The sequence below is a fragment of the Camelus bactrianus genome, chromosome 9 (genome assembly GCF_048773025.1).
Source record: "Camelus bactrianus isolate YW-2024 breed Bactrian camel chromosome 9, ASM4877302v1, whole genome shotgun sequence".
NCBI classification, from domain to species: Eukaryota; Metazoa; Chordata; class Mammalia; order Artiodactyla; family Camelidae; genus Camelus; species Camelus bactrianus.
Genome location: NC_133547.1, coordinates 59,365,459 through 59,370,963, shown reverse-complemented (window position 1 = coordinate 59,370,963; position 5,505 = coordinate 59,365,459). Strand labels below are relative to the sequence as shown.

The window sequence follows — 5,505 nt, the reverse complement described above, 5'->3', positions numbered from 1 at the left end:
AAGACGTCCTGTAATATGAAGGCTTAATTAGAGATATAGAGCACCTAGCACTGTGCTGGCCGTAAAGCAGGTGTCCCCCACCTACAACAGTCAATATCCCATTCTAAGCATGGAGAAGCAGTGGGAGATGCTGAAAGAGGCCACGTATGGATAACGGGCTCTGGGAGCCTGTGATCTTGGGGCCGGCGTTGCTCTTAGATACCTAGGATCAGACTCAGTGATTCCGCTAAAGGCATCGACTGAGCGGTGTCTGCTGAGACTCGGCGTCAGACTTTGCTGTCTTCAGCAGTTGGTCTTAACCCTCCAAGTGCTGACGCCCACAAGGAAAAGCCATGCTTAGTGTTGGTGGCAGCCAGGATGCCTGGAGAGGAAAGCTGAAGACAGCTACTTCTGAGACTCCAGACTCTTCTGGAATAGGTTCAGCAGGACTTAGGATCCCAGAGTGGAAATAGAGGTGGAAAAAAGGATACCCTTTGCCTGTGAGCAGCCCCTGTGACCAAAAGCAGGCTGACCATCTACCTCATGAGATGGAAAAGCTTAGATCTTTCTGGAAAAATCACCAAATGAGTCTGCCCACTTAAGGGAGGATTACTAGAGAATATGAAACATGCAACTTTAGTTAATAAAATTCTAACTTTCCTTCAGGCGTAGTGTCAGATCGCTCACCATACAGCCTCAGAAAATCCACCCCCTTAAAGTTTCTAAAAAGAATCCTGGTCCTGGGGACCACCACTTAATTTAAAACTTCTACTCTGAAAATATGGAAATTGACCTCATCTGTAGGAATCAATACCCCCATCCATGTTTGATTCCACTTCCTGTTATCTCTTCTAGAACATTCCTGTGCATTTGTGTACCCGCCTCCTCGCCTCACCCCAGTAGTTCACATAGAGGGTGTGTGTGACTATAGCCCCTGGGGGTTCTTGCTTAATTGTAATTACTCACATTAAAGCCACGCCTCGAATGATGCCACATTCTCCAGGTTGTAATGTGGACCCAGGCGTGGATAGACATGGGCCATGTGCATCATGGCCCTGGATTTTTAATTTCTAGGAGGCAGCTTGATGGAAGCTGGCAGAAAATCTTGTACTTCTTCGGGGCTTTTGCTAACCCTCAATTAGAACTTGTTCTTTATTTCCCAGCCACGTTTATTGATCTTCAGGATACAGGCAACGGTCTTATAGTATTTCTTCCTAGGAATATAAAACACCTCCCTTCCTCCTTCCCTTCCCTTCTTTTCTTTCAGCCAGCTCCCCTTCCTCACCACCCCAGCTCTTGCTCCCTCTTTTCTTTTTCTCTTCTCATCTTCTAGCTCTCTCTTCCTCGCTTTTTCTCCCATGACAGATTTCACTGGTTTGCTGCTACACTGTTTAATTTGTTTTTATCATTTTGAATGTGTGCCCAGAGACTTTCAGGCCAAAGGCCAACTTTGAAAATCCCTAAGACAGTGACATCCAAGGTGCAGGGCTTCTGTGAATGCCTGGGCCTGAAGTGTGTCAAATGTGTGTCCGGGGCATGGATCCAGTGGGGCTGCAGATCTTCTGCCCCATCCTGGTCTGCCAGGCCCCCAGGGAAGTGGCTGGGGACCCTCTGCCAGCAACTCGATGCAGAAGGAAAGTGGGAGGTGTCTGGGGCGCTTCTCTCCTGTCCACCCTTCACTAACCTCCCCCTTCCCACCCTATTAGGAAAAGTATTTATTTAAAAACAAATCCTTCCTGCATGACTTAGCTGTCATTCTTTTAGTTTATGAGACCAAGATTCCCACAGTTCAATGCATCACAAATCTAGCCCTCCTCTTCCCTTTGGTTCATTTTCTCTGTCTTCCCGCTTTATCAGTTCCTCTGTGGTCTCCTGCCTCTCCTTCTCTGGGTATCTCACCCTCTCTTCTTCATTGACACTGTTCCTTGTTTCTTTCTCTTATCTCTCTTGAGATGAGGTACTATGGGGAGCTGGGAGCAAAGAAAAATGGGACACTCTGGAGAGAAGTGTGTTCAAACATGCCCAGGGTATGAACCAAAGCCTTTTCTCGAGCATTCCTAAAAATGGAGGAAAAGCACAAGGAGACACCCAGACCCATGAGTCTGCGATCCAGTAACTGCTCCCCAGCCATTCCTAAGTGATTCTAGAGGGGGAGAGTCAGGGCGCTCTGGGGGACAGGAAAGACTGAATCCGAATTCAGGCTCCATCACCTGCTACTTGGTGTATGCAAGACCTTGCACACACGTGTTAAACCTTCTCAGCCTTGATTTTTTCCATCTATCAAATGGAGGGATAGTAATACTTTTTGAAGTTCCAGGCACAAAGTGAAATAGTAAATAGGAAATGTGTTTGGAATGTGTCAAGCACACAGTGAATATTCATTTTCTTCTTTTTTCCCAGAGAATAGTGAAACAGCTAAGATTTAGGATAAATAATAAAAGCTTGGCAGTTGAAGCTGGTGAGAGCACAGTGTTTCATGTACTGGTTGGTGCCGTTTCCTGTGGGTGGCAAGATCCTACAGGTCAATTTTTATTCTGGGTTTGTGATAGTAACTGAGTTTGATTCTTTAATGTTTAAATAGTGCCTACTTTTCCTTAGCTGGAATGACGGTTAGACCTCCCATTAGCGTGCTTATTTATTTATTTTTAATTTCACTAGCAATGCATGAAAGCATTCTCATGGGGAAAAAAAAAAAAAGCAAAATCAAACAAGATAGGATAAAACGAAAATGTCCCTTGGCTGTCCCCAGAAATCTTAACTCTGTCCCAGAGGTAATAACAGCGTGGCGTGTGTCTGCTCAGACCAAAAGGAAAAACTTTCATTCACATGCATATGTGTACATATAGAAATGTCAGATTTATTTTCTGATTTTAAATATAAAATGCATTCTTACTGTTATTATTTTGCAACTTGGCTCTTTGTTTCTTTACTAGTTTTAAATGCTCTGGAGGTCTTTTCTTGTCATTTTTTCTCACTGCGGTGGTACATTCCGTAATCCTCCCACTAGAATGTAAGCTCAGTAAAGAAATGTTGTCTTTTTCATTTCTTTATCCCTTAAACCTCTAACATTACCTGTCACATAATAGGTGTTTTGCTACTACATTAACAATTACAAGTATTTCTTAAACGACTAAATGAATTACTATGGATGCACCACATGCACTTTTAACTGTTCCCCTACTGATTGACTTTCAGGTTCTTTCTTTTTTCTTTTTACCTCTTACAAACAACACTGTGGTGACTATCCTCACACGGTTTTATTGTGCATGTATACGTGGATTTCTCTGGCATACGTCCTCAGAAGTGGAATTGCGGGAGCAAAGACTTCTTTTTCTTTTTTAAAATTCTTTTATTTTAAGACTTTTTTAAAAGCAGTTTTAGGTTCACAACCAAATTGACAGGAAGGTATAAAAATTCCCCACAGACCCCCTTCCCACACTTGCATAGCCATTATCAAATCATTCACCAGAGTGGTACCTTTTTTTTTTCTTTACCAAGGATGAACTACATTGACACATCATAATCACCAAAGTCCACAGTTCACCTTAGGGTTCACTCTAGTGAAGTGACTAGTGTTACACATTCCGTGGGCTTGGACAAAAGTATAATGATATATACCCATCATTACAATGTCATACAAAGTGTTTTCACTGCTCTGAAAGACTTCTGTACTCTGTGTGCTCTTCTTCCCTCTTCCTCAAACTCCTGGCAACTGTGGATCTTTTTATTGTCTCCATCGTTTTGCCTTTTCCAAAACGGCATACAGTTGGAATCTAGTCTTCCTTTCTTTTCCTTGAGAAGAGAGGTTCAAAGCCTTTATGTCTGTAAGACCACTCCTGGCCCACCCATGTGTGGGCTAGACAGGCTTTCGGTGGCAAACTCCCCCTCTAAATGCTGCAACTTTTCTTCCAGTATTGAGCCCTGTCCCACTGGTCCTGCTCAGCAGCCATGGGCAGGTGCAGAGGGGACACATGTAGGTATTTGCTCGTAGGGAAGCCGCAAGTCTTGTACCCCTTGTCACAGTGAGCCCGGATTCCTGTTGGGTGTGCTATAAACAGAAGAACCATTTCTTCAACATCCCTGCTCTGAGCACACCCCAAGGACTACTTTTTCAAAATATCCGTTGCCACAATTTCTTCCAAAGACTGGTGCCAGTCTACAGCCCTACTACTAACACCTTTTTTTTTGAGATGTCTTTTTGATAATATGTTTCCAAAACAATCATATATATGTAGCCCTTTTCTGTTTGATTTCAGGGAAGGAGGAGGAATGATGATAATTAGCATAAAATAAGAGGTGGTACAGAAATTCATTCATCTGGTCATTTTTCCAATCATCGACTTTAGTCTCAGCCCTGTTCTAAATGCTGGGCTTGGAAAGATAAATGAGACCTACTATACACCCCAGAGGATTTCATAGTCTGGACTTAATACTTAAATACTTAATTCTTAAAATACAATGGTATAAAGAGTTATGACAACTAAATGCAAGGACTGATCCTGGATTTGATCCTGGACCAGGAAAAACAATAGCCATAAAAAAACATATTGGGCCATTTGATGAAATTCAAATAGGGTCAGTGCGTCAGATAATGTCATTTTGATATTAAATTTCCTGATTTAGATCATAGTACTGTGGTTGTGTAAGAGAATGTTTTTGTCCTTAGGAAGTACACATTGAAGTGTTTAGGGATAAATATATGCGATTTCTCCAACTGACTCTTAAATGGCTCAAAAATATGCGTTCATATAACTCAGAGCTTCCCAGTGGAGCTTTCCACAAGGATGGAAATGTTCTGTACCTGCTCCGACAATATGGAAGCCAAGAGCTACACATGACCACCCAACACTCGAGCTATGGCTAATGTAACTGAGGAATTAAATTACTAATTTTATTCAATTTAAACATAAATAGCTACGTGTGGCTAGTGGCTACCATATCGGACAGCACAGATATAAACCGAGAGAGAGAAAAAAATACTAAAACAGTTGGGCAAAGTGTAAAGAATTGGTGAGCTTGTTCAAAGGGTGGGCAGGAATTCTTTGGATTAGTCTTGCAATTTTTCTTTAGGTTTAAATTATTTATTTTTAACTACGTAATAAATGCAATGTCCTATCAAGGAAGTACACATTAAAATATCACTGACATATACTTTCTTACAACTGAATTGTCACAAATAGCTAAAACTGTACTATCCGGGAGCCATGGAAAGGGCACACTTAGACATTATTGTTGAGTGTGCAAATAGGTACAACTTTTTGTAACATATACTGGCTCCCGTACATGAGCATATGTATAAGGATGTCATTGTAGCTGTATCTGTAATACCAAGAAGTCAGAGATGGTCAAAATGTTCAACAACAACAGAATGATTAAATGTTTTTGCTTTGTTCTTATTCTAGATTTACTATAAAGCTCTTTACCACACTGAGGCAAAACTTTATGCACTGAGAGGGAAAGGTGTCCAAAAGAGATTGTTAGGTGGAAAAAAAAAAAGCAATTTGCCAAACAAAATGCTTAGTATGA

General features: G+C 41.6%; 1 non-coding gene across 1 annotated transcript; it reads right to left on the bottom strand.

Moving 5' to 3' along the window:
* Positions 1 to 3,948: 3,948 nt before the first annotated feature.
* Positions 3,949 to 4,077, bottom strand: LOC123618684 (small nucleolar RNA SNORA11). Its single transcript, XR_006727139.1, has one exon. It is a non-coding gene; the product is annotated as a small nucleolar RNA SNORA11 (small nucleolar RNA).
* Positions 4,078 to 5,505: the final 1,428 nt, after the last annotated feature.